General features: G+C 41.9%; 1 long non-coding RNA gene across 2 annotated transcripts in view; it reads left to right on the forward strand.

The window, feature by feature from the left end:
- LOC308585339 overlaps positions 1–15,250 on the forward strand; it is a 78,622-nt gene that overhangs the window by 34,334 nt on the left and 29,038 nt on the right. For both annotated transcript variants that reach the window (XR_014007296.1, XR_014007297.1), the window contains exon 3: positions 14,162–14,277. This is a non-coding gene — a long non-coding RNA (uncharacterized lncRNA). The remainder of the gene's footprint in view (positions 1–14,161; positions 14,278–15,250) is intronic.

Raw genomic sequence — 15,250 nt, forward strand, 5'->3', positions numbered from 1 at the left:
AAACCCAGCCAGATGGGCAGGGTATAATTATTATTATTATTATTATAGGCATTTTATGCAGTTCTATGCATTGTTGGATTTATATTGCATTTATCAGTGTATGTGCTAGTTACTTTTAAGAAACCTGGAGTATATGCATGCCTGTAAGATTAAATGTATAATAATGTATATAATAACACATAATGTATGTAATATATGAGAATTATTTGTATTTTTAATGGAATGGGAGAGCAGGAGCCTCACTTCTTGTTGAGATTTAGGGCAGCATTCCTACAACATGGTTAGCAATGAAGTTATTTGGAATAAATTCATATTTGCTATGTGTTCTTATCTCTGAGAAAAAATCAAGCACTATTTGGGCTTGTATTTTTCTTTATAGAGAAAGCCAGATGGAAGATTCTCCCCATCAGTTTGTGTACTGCTTTATTGGGATTCGATAACAAACAAATTAGGAGTGAGATTAAAATGTCATTTTTAGAAGGTGGGGATTTACTGCCCTAAATTATATGACAATTAATGTGGAAAGGAGCCATTTTGTCACAGATGAGAAATTAGAGGAATGTGCAGATTTCCCGAGCAATGTGTGAAGGATAAAAGGGAAGGGGGAGAGGATAATTTGATGTGAGGAGGAGAGATATTTTCCCCCTCCCTCAGCTGACCTACATGGCTAATGGGGGGGGGGCTATGTTTGTCTATGTGCATGTGTGCAAGAATGTAGGGTGGTCACACAAACTGTTGGCATGCAGCCCCCCCATGGGGTTATCCAAGGTGAATTCAGCCCTCTGACCCTCAAAGGGTTTGCCACCCCGATCTAGAATGTTACAAGGGCTTCTTGGTGGTTAAGTTCACAGCCAGGAAGACTTGTTAGTGGAATAATTTGATTTAAAATGTATATAATGCATGTTGGACTTACTCCTGAGTAGACAGACACAGGATAGTGCTGTGAAACGTGCTCAGTTAAATAAGACCTGTTAAAATTCCTGAGTAATCTTAAAAAATTGTTCCTGCCTGCTCTCTAAGTGACAGCAATAGAGTGGTACCTCAGGTTACATATGCTTCAGGTTACATACGCTTCAGGTTACACACTCCGCTAACCCAGAAATAGTGCTTCAGGTTAAGAACTTTGCTTCAGGATAAGAACAGAAATCGGGCTCTGGCAGCGTGGCGGCAGCAGGGGGCCCCATTAGCTAAAGTGGTGCTTCAGGTTAAGAACAGTTTCAGGTTAAGAACAGACCTCCGGAACGAATTAAGTACTTAACCCGAGGTACCACTGTACTTGATGTTAGGTGCCCCCCCCCCATGCCTAAGGATGAGAGAATTCCCTCTATTGTGTTATTGTTCCTTGGGCTTGCTCTCTCCTGTTTTGCACTGCTCCTGAATTCTGATTTAACTTGGATAATTTCTAAAATTACATTTGGAATTGGAGCATGCAGAGCGACTTGTAACTGCTGCTTCCATTTCATTTGTGTGGTCTTTCTGCCTCCCCAGTGAGCAATATACGCTCATGAAACACTGCAAACAAAAGGTGAGGTTGGATACAGGGCTTTTTCAGGGAGAGCTCACAGGAACTCAGTTCCGGCACCTCTCACATGTGAGCCATTGCCATTCTAAGAAAACAACGGAGGTGTTCATTGTGAGTTCCAGCACCTCTTATTCTAGAAAAATAGTACCAATTTGAATACCTGTCTTATCACCATTCTTTTTGTAGTCTCGTAATACACTGAAGTGCAGATGTCAAACACCCAAGAAAAAGAACTTTGGTGCAATCATGTCTACATTAAGGTTGCTTTTTCTGGTTGTTGTTGCAGTACTTTATTTGTTGTTGTTGTTTTTTTTAAAAAAATGATATTTATTGAAAATTTTAAGTTACAGAGTATAAAAAAGAGAGAAGGAGAAGAAGAAGGAGGAGGAGGAGGAGGAGGAGGAGGAGAAGGAAAAAAAATAATAATCAGAAAAACAAGGAATTAAGCAATACAAGTCAATAAAAAGAAAAGAAGAAAAATACAAAACACACAATACATCAAAACCAACAACAACAAAAAAGGAAAACGAAAAATTTTAAAAACAAATCCAATATTCCCAAATCTTTATCTTTCGTTAACTTGTTTCATCGACCTCCTCACACCTCCCTTTTTTGTATTCTAGTTATTAATTATCTCAGCAAATCCTTTCCATCTTTCACTATATTCTATCATTAAATTACCTTAATTTATTTTAACCTTATCTTACCATAAGAAGCCCTAGAGCTTAAAACTTAAAACTTATTTATACATAATTCCTTATAGCATTTCTACTAAAGCCAAATAGTTTCATTCCAGCATTTTTCTAACACTCGTTAATTTTACAATAATTCTCTAAATGAATTTTTAAACTTTCTTCCAATCTTCATCCATTGTCTCTTCTTCCTGGTCTCGGGTTACGTCAGTCCTTTCTATCCCTTCCATCTAGTCCATTAACCTGGTGACCTTCTATCCGAGGCTCTTAAGTCTTTTCCATGTCCCTTCTGCAGATCTTCTTCATGTTTATACCTGTACTTTACTTTGTCTTCTGCTGATCTTATTCTTAATTTCCTTCCTTTCTCACTGAGGGGTAGATCTCGGGGAGACTCCAACTTGACAATATCTTTATCCCTTCTTGACAGGTCAGCCCATTCTCCATAGTCAGCACTGAGATCCAAAAAATATTTGAAGGCATGTTTCAAAGTCCCTCCAAAGTTAAGGGCCCCCACAACTCCAAGCTCCCCCTGGCCCACAACCAGATCCCAAAAGTCAGAACATCCCTGCATAGGGGGATCCATCCAGCTTCCCATCTCCAAACCAAACAGTACTCCATCTCTCCCAATCTGACTTTCTCCAGGTTCAGTCGTCAGAAGCAACAATTTATTTTCCTGCAAGGCTGCAGCCTCCGGCAATGGACTTCCGGGTTAGCGCCTCCGGCAATGGCGGATTTCCTCTGATTGGGAGGAATCCGCTTCGTGGAAATTAGGGTCTGGACCGCCACGGCGAGGCGGAGACCCACCAAAAACCACAGGCGGGAGAAGCCTGTGGACGTGGGATTCGGCTGGCACCTTTTGCGCCTCCCCTACTCGCGGGGAAACCCAGTTTCGGGGATCCGGAGCGACATGGGGTGAGCGGCGCGGTGCTTCGAATCGACTGCTCTTTTCACGGAGTGAAGCCGCATTGCTGTTGCCGGAGAGTGCTGACTTTTTCCTGTGGGCAATTGGACTTTAAACAACTACCCATGAGTAGAATGGAAAATTGGACTAGGAAACATCTTAATTTGGCACCGAAGTGGGAAGGTCTAAACAGGAAGTCCGCCTTCCGCTTTTGTAAATAGATTGAAGCAAAGACATTGCAAGCTATAGTCTGGAAAGTCGTTTGTAAAGGACTAAATTTCCATCAGCTAAAAACACCAAACCCCCCTTGGAAGCAGGAGAAGAGGGAGGAAATCTTAGACTGTTTAAACCTGCAGGAGAGAGAGTAAAGAAAGATAAATTTCCACCGTCTTGAACCTGGGAACGGGGTGTCAGAGACAGACGCTTTGGGGAGGTTCATTGACTGTGAATAAAATGTTTTTTGACAGATAGTTAAAAAAGAGAAACATATTGATTCCAATGTTTCCTTTTGCATTTAAAAGGAATAAAATATCTGGAAAACGAAAGTAATTTTGTTGCTGGAGCTGCTTTTAAAAAGACGGATACAAACAGAAATTGTTTCCTCTAGAGGGAGCTTGTGATACTGTTGTTGGAGTCGATCTGGGGAATTTTACAGCTGCAGAGATTAAAGATCGTGGGAACCAGACATTGACCTTGAGCAAGAATGTGTCTAGAAGAAGTCTTAGTGCTTGCTCTTTGCAAGACAAGTGCTTTACTGGAACAGCTACATGAAAAGATGGATTTGATGACTGTTGCAGTTAGCAATTTTGGACAAATGGTGAATACCTACATAGAAACCACTCAGGAACTGTAATGGTTCTAGGGGTTGCTTGTGTGTAAATCAACGCCACCCTTGGCTGGTTGCCTGAATGAACCCTTTCTGTCTGGACAGCCACACGCCCGTGACTGTCTCAATCGCTGGCAGAATCCGTTAGTGGGCGTTTCTTGAACTTCTTCCAGCAAAGAAGCTCTTTGACGCTTAGTCTCCGCCTAGCCTCCCTGCGCGGAAGCCTTCTGCGCAGGGAGGGTGTGGGCATCGGAGGACCCGTGCTCTCCCCACTAGTTCCCGGCGAAGAGTCTTGGAGCCACCTCGCCGATTCCCCCATCTGCCCCCCTTCTCCATTGGTGTTACGCTGATTTCCTTCCCCAGAAGATGTGCTGCTTCTCTCCCTCCCGGGACGCTCTCCGGAATCCCTCTGGAGCCCTCCCTCTTCTCAGGAATTTGCTTTGACAGGGCAGATTGTGCAGAAGACAAAGGAGGAGGTTGTTGCTGAACCTCAAGCAATAGAAATGGAGAGAGCTGCAGTACTTTATTTGTTTGTGCATGCCAATTAACAATGTAGAATGTGGGGCCGGGGGGCCAGGGTGCATGAATGAATGGAAGGAACTGGAAATTGCAGGAAAATGTGCATACTCAGGAATCTGTGTTAGCTGGAAATAACAGGAACATAATTGTGCCAGAACTTAATGGAACAATGATCATGCAGCAACATTAGGGCTGGCTCAGGATCCAATGGGACATTCTGTTGACCTCCACTAGTGAGGGTCCTGCCAGTGGCATTTTTGACTGCTCATCTATTTGGTGGGATGAAAGGGGGAGCTCTGTGCTAGTGGAGACTGGCAGGGCAGTGTGGAAGGACACGTTGACCCAATTCAACCCCAAACCCCCACTGCCTGGTGCTAAGGAGGTATGGGTTGCCCTCTAGATCTGGATCCAACTCTGGAAATAAGGCCAGCTAATTTGGAATGCCATAATCCAGGAAGAAATCTGGATGAGAAGAATTTTGGGAGCTTCTCTAACCAACCTATAGCTCTGTGGAAGCTCTGCATAACTGATATCTTCCATTCATTTTCTTACTGGCATTCCGTTGTGCACTAGAATTGCCATAAGTTTCATTCATAGAAAAACTGGGAACTCCTGTCCCACGTATTTTGAGATAATGCATTGGGTTCTTGAGTTTTTGAGACGAAAATATGAGAAGCCCAGACCATCAAGTGTCAAAACCTTCTTAAATGTGCTGCTCCATGCTGAATCCATTCACATTTTGAACAGGAAGGCTCTTCTTCAGAGGAAATTACTCAGCAGTTAGACAGACACAAATGGAGCTTTTCTGTTATCTCCAGGGCTGTCGACTGTATGTACAAATTATAAAGCAACTCGGATGGAAGACGCCTTCCAAATGACAGGCGACATTTAATGCAAAAACAAAACATACCAGGAACACTTTGGGGAAGTCCCAATGACACTTCACCAAACGCACAAGCAAATAAAACTAAACATCGTTTCTTATGATCAAACTACATGATATTCACAGCTGTTTGCCACTCTTCTCTTGTGTTTTTCCTTGTTTTTAAAAGCAGAAGGCAGCCTCTAGTACAGTGATGGGACACCTTTGGCTCTCCAGATATTGTTGGATCCCAACTCAGATTAGCCCGAATTTTAGGTGTATGTCTGCCATTCTTTCTAAGGTGCTATTTTCAACTTGGCTCCAGCTAAGTTTGAGATTCTATTAGGGGGGACCCCAAACTAGATCCTAGTCTGCCCAGTTGTGCTCTCAGCCTTCCATGGCATCCTCCATTCAAGCAAAGAGAAAACTTATATGTTGCCTGTAGGAGAGTTTTTTGAGTTTTCGCCAACCTGGTACCCTCCATGTGTTTTAGAAGACAGTTCCCATCCACCCACAGACAGACATTTGAGGCCACCAGGCTGGTGAAGTTTGCTTCAACAAGATGACAATGAGGAAATACATGCCACTGTAGTATTATTATTATTGTTGTTGTTGTTTTATACCACCCTTTGTTGTTTTATACCACCCTTTATCTGTAGATCTCAGGGCAGTTCAAAACAAGAAAATTACAATACAAACCCCCAACAAAATACTTAATAAAAATAAGAACAAAAACGAACCAATAATTCCCCCCCTCCCACAACACATTTAAAAGGGTACCTGACGTTGATCAGCCCAAGGCCTGATTGAAGCGAAATATATTCACCTAGTGTCTAAAGATGTGTAATGGCAGGTAGCCACTGCAGAAAAGGCCCATGCTCATGTTGCCACCGTCCAGATATCTCATGGAGGAGGCACATGAAGAAGGACCTCAGGTGGTGATATCGGGCTCCAGGTAGGTTCCTATGGAAAGAGGCAGTCCTTGAGATACCTCGGTTTAAGAACAGCCCTGTTTACAAACTATTCAGTTTACAAACTCCGCAAAACTGGAAGTCATGTCCCACTTTGCGAACTTTACCAATGGTCTAAGAACAGAAGCCAAATAGTGGAAGGGCACCAGCAGTGGGAGGCCTCATTAGGGAAAGCATGCCTCGGTTTAAGAATGGTTTTAGTTTAAGAATGGACTTCCGAAATGGATTAAATTAAAATTAAACCAAGGTACCACTGTATTGTCGTCCTGAGCTGCAAAACCTTACTGAGCATGAGAATGATGAAAATGAATTTCATTCCACACTTCAAGACATAGTACAAAACAGCATTTTACTTGATAAAAAGCTTCCTCTATTGAACACTCTTTTTTAAATGCTCACTTCTGCCTCCATTGAAGGCTTTTGACCCAGTAAGGAGACTTTTAAAAAACCAACATGAAATTAAGATACCACCTGGACTAAACCACACTTTGGGTAAAAAAATGTAACCTGCTGTTCTTTTAACATTCAGGTATATTTTAATGCTATCCTTGGGCTTCCTATGTTAACTATCAAATTTCACCCTTGACCTATGTGCTCTCCTCTGGGGGCTGGGGGAGAGAGATACAATTCAAAAGCTCCAGAACACTTTTTGTTTTACCTAATAGTCTGCATGGTCATTATGCAGCAGCATTTGTTTGCCACATAATAATGATTAATCTCATATTCACTGCTGCTCTTCAGAAGATGCCTATGGTTATTTATACGTGTTTCCAACTCACTCAGTAATTCTACTTTATTATTGGAAGGACACATGTAAAATAGACATTGCAGTGAAATATAAAGTCAAGAACTGTTATGTACTGAAGTTCTCACCCTGGGCCAGCAGGGGGATACTGTAGATAGTTTTCACTCAGGTCCGCATATGCAAATAAGGATTGAAAGTGACGTTCAGTGATTGGATAGTTACAGAAAGTTGTTACAGTTGCACGGTACTGGAGCTCTATATAAGCAGGCTGGCTGAACCCTTCAGTTCAGTTCTGTTCTGCCCTGTGAATAAACAAGAGCTGTTTGAAGAATCGCTGTGTCGTCTGGTATGTTCACCCACAACTTAACAAGAACACCCCACCCCACTACTGTCTGAGTTCAGCCCTGCATCTTGATCAGACCAAAGGTCTATCTAGCCCAACGTCCTTTTCCCAATTTTGACTAACCAGTTGCTTCTGAGAAGACCACAAGAATGGGATGAAAAAAATCTCTGTTTTTTGCCCCTTCCCAGTTGCTAGTGTTCAAGTATACTGCCTCTGAAACAGGGAAGATTACCCAAAATGGCTAATAGCCCTTGATACACCTATCAGTCATGGTTATGTCTAATCCACTAGTTTCTCAATCATGAGGAAGAGAAATATATTCATGGAGCAGCATATCTAACTATTATTTATCATGACTTATTTTATTACATTTATATTTCACCTTTCCTTCAATGAGACAACAGCCTCTTGAGACAGGCAAGGCTGATTAGCTTTGTTTTCACCTCACCTCTGTGATATCACTGTGTAGCCTAATCTGATTGACTAGGTAGCATTGTGATGTCATCCTGTTCAGAATGGTATTCCTGAAAGGCTTGGATCACTCATGTAACAGATCCATGTAGAGACAAAGAAGGACAAACCAGAGGAAACAATGGCACAGAAAAAAAGTAAAAATTAAAAAGACAAGGAAATTGTGTGTGTAGCGGGGATTTCTATTCAACTAATATCACTATTTTGATTCAAACAAGACAATATTCTTCACAGAGCAGCATACATCTTACAAGTTATGCCTGAAGTACTCTTCACAAGTAAGCATTTAAAAGAGCAATTTATATTTTTAGAGACAACATATAACTAGAAATTATCTGGTAAAGGGCATTGATAAATTCAACCCACTTTCATTCAGTAGCCAATAATCTGAATTAACTCCAAGCGATGGGTATTAACAACATAATTTTGGCAAGCAACAGTGGTGACTCATTAGAGAACCAATGGAAGTACAACAGACTAAAAAGCAGATAAATCAAGAGTTTTCTCTTATGAGTATGTCATTCTGTTATAAATGATATAAAAGATGCAAAAGAGGACAGATACTAGGGTAAAACTAGATGCTGAGGTGTTAATGCCATGGACCCCTCCATCTTATGCTCAGGTTGTATAAATAAAGCCATATACCCTAAAAAGACCACAGTCTCTACTGAACTTCATTTCAAGGAAACCGAACCCTGGATAACTGCTGAGCTTGCTGCTTAGAGACTTAATAATAACACCATTCTTCTTCTTCTTCTTCTTCTTCTTCTTCTTCTTCTTCTTCTTCTTCTTCTTCTTCCTATTATTTATTAGAATTGAAGAGGAAAGGGATAGGTGGTTCTTTGGCTCGAAAACAAAATGGTGGCAGACTGATATGGTTTATAATGACATGTTCCAGCTGCTCAGGAAAAATGAAGTGTTAGAAACAATGAAAACTCACCTGCTTCAAAGACAAAGGTGAGGTAAAAACATACAGCAAGCACCTGGGAGACTGAAGTTGTGTAAATAAAGAATAAATCAAGCTCTGAAGGTTAATGCAGCCTTTAGACAAACTGAGAGAATTTGGGTGATCTCTTTGAGTTTGTTGGGATGGTGACGTCTTGCCATTATGATGATGGATAAGCATGCTAAGGGAGTAATCATCCATGTAAATTTGTCTGACATCAACATGAAGTGGGAATGGGGACGCAACATAAGCTTCTGCATCCAATAAAAAAAAACAAATAAGGTGCCAATGGAGTGCATTTGTCAATAAAAAAGCACTGAGAATGCAATGGGGGGAGGACCCATATGTAACCAGCTTTCCTCAAGCAAGTACCTTAAAGGGGGGGAATAAGGATTTTATTTTTTGCTTCATGTGGGCCTAAGAAAGGATCTTTAAAAAGGTGTATATTAACATGCTAACTTTTAAATACAGGGCAGGCAAATACTTTTCCTGCAGTGGCGTGTGGTAGAGACCCCACCAAAAGTGAAATTTTGAGAAGAATACCACTCAAAAAAAAAATGTTGAGGGAAGCCCAAAGTATTTTGATAAGACTAGATATATTCCATGGGGAGGTTCTATTCTGCACATCCCTACCTGGGACACACAGAGAACTTGGGTCAAGTTCTTAGTTAAACTGTCTTGCAGAAAGGTTGTGGGTGCCACCGGCCTCACACCAGCACTAGATGTTCTGCCAGGGGTCCAGGGCTGGCACAGAAACCCTCCAAACACTTGGCAGATGGCATTTGACACCAAATTTCCCTTAAGGAAAAAGGGAGATGGCTAGGCTACCCTCCCAATAAACTTCCCGTATGAATAGGGAGGCTTCTTTTTTAAATAATGGATGTATGGATAAGAATGCAAATATATAAACCCCTCTCCCCTTCATTCTGAATGATGCATGCCTCTTCCAAATTACCTGTTTATTGAGCATTTACTCTGGTTTGTTTGCAGAGAGATTTGTCAGACAATGGTTATCCTAGGCTTTTTCGTGCATTCTGCCATCACTTGGCTTACCACAAATAGACTTCTTCTTTTTCTTTTTTGAAGAGGGGAAACAGGTTTCAAGAGCACTTAATCCAATTTCAATCAATCTATTAATAAGTCCATTTTAAGTCTTGTAGGTTGATAAGGGAGCATAAACCTAGAGGATTTTTTTAGCATGTGACTTCAACTTTGGGAGAAGCCTGCCCACACTGACCTTAGGATGTGTGAGCAGTGCTCTCATGACCCCCATTCCCAATGCAATACACAGCCAAGCTGGATCTCTGTGTGGACTGTGTATATTCTAATAGCTACTAGGCACTGGGGTAGTTATGTTCTAGAGTGATACATCTCTGCAAATGACCATTATATGTTGCTTCTGCTCAGGGCTGGCCCGTGAGAGCTTGTGAAATCTCATGAGATCTCGCCAGAACCTGTTGCCATTGCCTCTGCTTTGCAGGCACCACCAGATAAGGGAGGCTTCTGTGGCAGCACATCAGCACATTACTGTTTTGCCTCTGGCAGTGAAATGGGATGTGCCACTCCTGTTTATTCTGGATGAAGATATGTTTGAATTCTACCTCCATCCATACGTGATGAATCTCCACAACATCCTCATCAGTTAAGCAAATCAGTTAGGCAGCAGGGCAAGGAATCCCAATGATAGGCTAAAACCATGTACCAGAGCTAGGGGGTGGGGGAACAGGCTTCTTCAGTATGTAATTTTTGGAACATGTAATTTATTTGCCAAGGTGCAAACTGTTTTCAATAAAATGTTATCCCGCCACTCCCTGCCTTAAGTGCTGAGTTTAATATTGGATAGTAGGGGGAAATGATTCACGTCAGAACCATGCTGAGATTTATGCATAGCACTTGAGTTGACTCATGAGACATTTTGCAAGGGGTGAAATTATGTAAGAAAAGCCATTCAATGAAAGACAAGGCACTTTGTCCAGCAACACTTCTAGGCATTTGATATACAAATCCCACCCACTTGGATCCCACCTGCGTGTTTGGCCTTTGTGACTCAAGCCTTATGACTGGGAACAATAAGGATGTGGCTTAAATGGAAGCTCTTGACATCTCATGCTTAAAAGGGGGCTTGGCTGCAGTGGTCTATTGATGTCAACCTAATGAATCTAAACACTGACATAAAATCAGCTGTGTTGATGGAGCCCACGCCTACAGTGAAATATTTGGTGTAGTTCTGTAGTTCTGCAAAGGGTAGGGAGACTAGGGATTTCTAACAGAGAATCTTCAGTGCCTCTACCAAAATACAATTCTCAAGGTTCTCTGAGGGAAACCATGCCAGTGAAACTGTTATTAACATAATACTGTGGAACAAATATTCCCTTTATATTTTGGGAGCCACTGTGGATAATTGCTTAACTTAGTCTTATCCCATGACTTCAAGTATGTGTATTCAGAATAGCAGTGTTAATTTAAGGTGTGTGCATGTCTGTGTGTTTAGGACTGTAGCATTAACTTGTCACTCATCAGCAGAGCCAAAAGTTTATATATTAATGGAACAACATGATTATGACTGTAAGAAGCTGGCTTATGCTAAATTAGATCACTGATATATCTTTTTTTAAAAATAATAATAATATTTATTACTTTTCCAACAATTTAAACACAAAAAAGACAATACAATACAATGCAAAGACACTACATGACACTAACACATTAAACTAACAAAACAAAACAAAAACCGTTTGAAACATATCAAACAATTTCAATATCTTATCTTTCATTCGCTTATTTCAACGACCTCCTCACACCTCCCTTTTTGTATTCCAGTTCTGTTAATTGTTTCAGCAATTCATTTCCATCTTCCTCTGTTTTCTATCCTATAATTATCTTGACACATTCTAACCTTATTTTTTCCTTTAATACTCTATTAATCTATTTATACTTAGTTCCTTATAACATTTCTACTAAAGCCATATAACTTCATTCCAACATTTTTCTAACATTCATTAATTTTACAGTATTTCTGTAAATAGTCTTTAAACTTTTTCCAGTCTTCTTCCACCGACTCTTCTCCCTGGTCTCAGATTCTGCCAGTCATTTCCGCCAGTTCCACATAGTCCATCAACTTCATCTGCCATTCTTCCTAGGTGGGTAAATCTTGTGTCTTCCAATACTTTAGATCACTGATATATCTTGCCCAGTAACTTCTCTGACTGTAGCTCTCCAGGATTTCAGGCAGAATTTTCCCCTGGTCCTGAAATATGAGATGCTTTAGCCAGAGGTGCTTGGGACCTTATCTATGCAGAGTATAGCTGTGGATCCTCTGTTCCCTTGAAGTATAGAGCCTGGGTTTCTTCCCTATAAAATATGAACCTACAATCTGAATGAGGTATTTCACACAAAAGCACCCTGATGGGCAAGAAGCTGAATTTTTAAAACAAACAGACCGAAGGGCACCCGCCTCCCAAGTCTTTATGCATAAGATGACCAGATGCATAACGTTCCTTGAAGGAAACACTCTCTGCTTTTTAGTTCCATCTGCTGGCAAATTGTTGGAGGCCTCACAAATGCAGCCTGAACAGGGCTCCGTATCATCTATGATTTATGTGGCTGGCATTTATACTTTACATCGAAACCATAGTCCCCAAATGATTCGTCTTGAGCAGTTTGGATTAAAAAAAGGATTACAGGGAGCTTTAAGGATTTTGTCCCCTTGCCTGAGCTCAACCCCTACAGTTCATTCAAATCTAGTAAATGATATGTGGACGGTGTCTGTTGGAGGCTCAGAATCAGTGTTAGCATTGCAGGCTGGCCTAGTCCTCTAATTTTTGTGATGGTGGCCTTAGTTACTGGCTAACAGTGGAGCATGATTTGGCTAAAATCGGGAGAGAAGCATGGAGCGGAACTTTGGAATTGATTAAGGGAGCCAAAACACACAAATTCAAGTTTTTCTTGAAATTCAAAGAGAGACTAAGAAAGGCTTCTAGTTGCCATCAGAAAAGCCCAGCTGGATCAGATCAAAGGCCCTGCTAGTCTAGCATTCTGTTTCTTGTAGTGACCAGCCAGATACTTCTCAGAAGCTGGCCAGTGGTTCCTGGAAGCAGCAGCCCTCGTCTGCTGCTTGTTCCCAAGATTTGTTATTCAGGGGCCCTGTGCCTCTAAACCTGGAGGTTCCATTTTGTAAAAGTGGCAAATCAGTGTGGTTGCACGTGAGGGGGAAATTAAAATGACACTTTGATACTCCAAGCTTGCTTACTCAGGCTCATAGAGTTCAGTGGGATCATCTCCAGGGAAGCTTGCATGAGGTGGTTGCAGCCTTGAAGTGACAAGTGGGTCTCTGAGTGAGAGCCTACCAACTCTATATGTCAGCTAGCTAGTTGCAAACATGTGTGACTTAAAAAAATATATTGCACCAAGATGCAGTAGTTTGCAGCTGAGCCTTCAATGCTACTCAGTATTGAATGTTAAGGCTGTCACTTCTGACTCCAGACGTTGCACTTGCGCAACCTCACTGAAGCAGAATAGTCACGGACCCTCCTGTACATTCTCTCTGCAGTGATCTTATCAGTCCATCCTTGCCTGCTGCACAACACACCTGCATGCCTTCTTGCGCGAGCAGGTGAAGGAGACAGATGACTGAGTTGTAAATGGAGCATTACTTCATCCATACAATTGCTTCTGCTGCTACATATGCCTACAGCAGGAGGTATTGTAGGTGATGGGCTTGTTGGCTCCCTGCAGCCTTTCTCCTTCTGGCCATCACTGCCATGACATCTGTCACTGCCACTATAGAACAGGAGTTCGATAGCACTGCTAATGGCTGACAACCCCAGTGTACCTGAGTATTCAGCACCAATGCAATGATTCTCCATGGAAAGTTGCAAAGCATGCAGGCAGAGATGTTGGTCCTTGTGATCACAGTTGTGTAATTCTGCAGAACACCGGCAACTGCTTGGTGGTAGGTTCATAACAGAACAGCAACAGCCACAAAAAGCAAATCTTCACCCAATCCCTAATGGATACATGGGATACAGTGCCACCAGATGTGGTGATAACCACCATATTAAATGGCTTTTAAATTAATTAATGGGATATAGGTCTACTGACAGGGTGGGGAACCAGTTGACCTTCAGATTCCAGTTCACATCAGCCATAGGCTGCATGGCCAGGACTCAAATGTGATGGGAGTTGAGGGTTGCAGGTTTCCTGCCCCATATCTATTCTTACCTGTAAGCCTACATCTAAATACCAGGCAACAGAGGAGGGATGTTCTGCTTCCCTGAGGCATCTAGTGGGCCACAGTCAGAACATTGGACTAGATACGTCTTTGGTATGAACTAACAGGGTCCTTCTTCTGTTTTTATTCCCAGGCTCTGCTGTGTTGTATATGGCAAGATTGTGGGCAATGGGACTGATTGCCAGAGGATGGATATAGATATCTCCCCTTCACTGAACTTGTAGTCAATTCATCTCAGGGTGTCATAAGGTAAGCCAGCCCAGTATAGAGTTTTAAATCATTCAAACAGATGGCATGTGAGGTGGTACCATTAAAACACTCTCAGATGAAAGCTAATACAGTACTACTATACTTTGTTTACCTAGCAAGTGTTACTGCAATTCCAGAATGGCCTCTGTAGCTGCATGGCAATATAATGCAATAGGATGAGAAATCTGTTCTCTGAAAATCTAAGTGCTTCCTTAATACATCTTGTCTAATAATAATGATCTGCTATCATGGAGCCTGGAAAATGACTTGTCAATACAGAGCATGTGCTGTAGATTCAGAAGTAGAAATCTTTGCTTGGTTAACTTTGTGCAACTTTGGACATCTATGTTGGAATATAGGAAACCCCCAAAGTCTGCCTGCTGGAGGATTCAACAGCTTCCCTATCTCTACACAGCCTCCAAAACAGCTGGTAAAACTCCATGTTAAGAGACCGTGAACTGCTGCTTCCAGACACTGGGGAGCGTTTGGGATACGATTTCACCCATCTGCTGCAATTGTAGTGGAACATTTAGTATGGAGACTCTTGTGGCCTTTGTGATTCCCAATAAATCCAGATGAATTACCATGGCATTGGCCTTATTCAGCTTCCCCCCTTGTGCACCTGCAAACGCATGAGGGAGGAGAGTGGGGTCACCACTCCCCTCTGTCGTGCCACCATTGCCTGATCTGTGCACCTCGATAAGGGTGACTTCTGCAAGTGGGGATCTTGCTGTAAGCATGCAGGCTCCTCATGCAACTGAGAACTTTGAGAGATCAGGATTTGAAATGCTTCCATTTTGCCACATGGCAAAAATTACCCTTGCAACATGTGAGAGGCATGTCAATCAGGCAACAATGATGCAATACAGGGGGCAGGTCAGGAACATGTGACCCTCCTTCCCCCTTCCATGCAATTAGATTCATGTGAGGAGGAAGACCCAAGCCTCTCAAGGAGGGGGTGTAGCTGAGCAGG

The sequence above is a fragment of the Podarcis bocagei genome (genome assembly GCF_964188305.1).
Source record: "Podarcis bocagei genome assembly, chromosome: 4".
Lineage (NCBI taxonomy): Eukaryota > Metazoa > Chordata > Lepidosauria > Squamata > Lacertidae > Podarcis > Podarcis bocagei.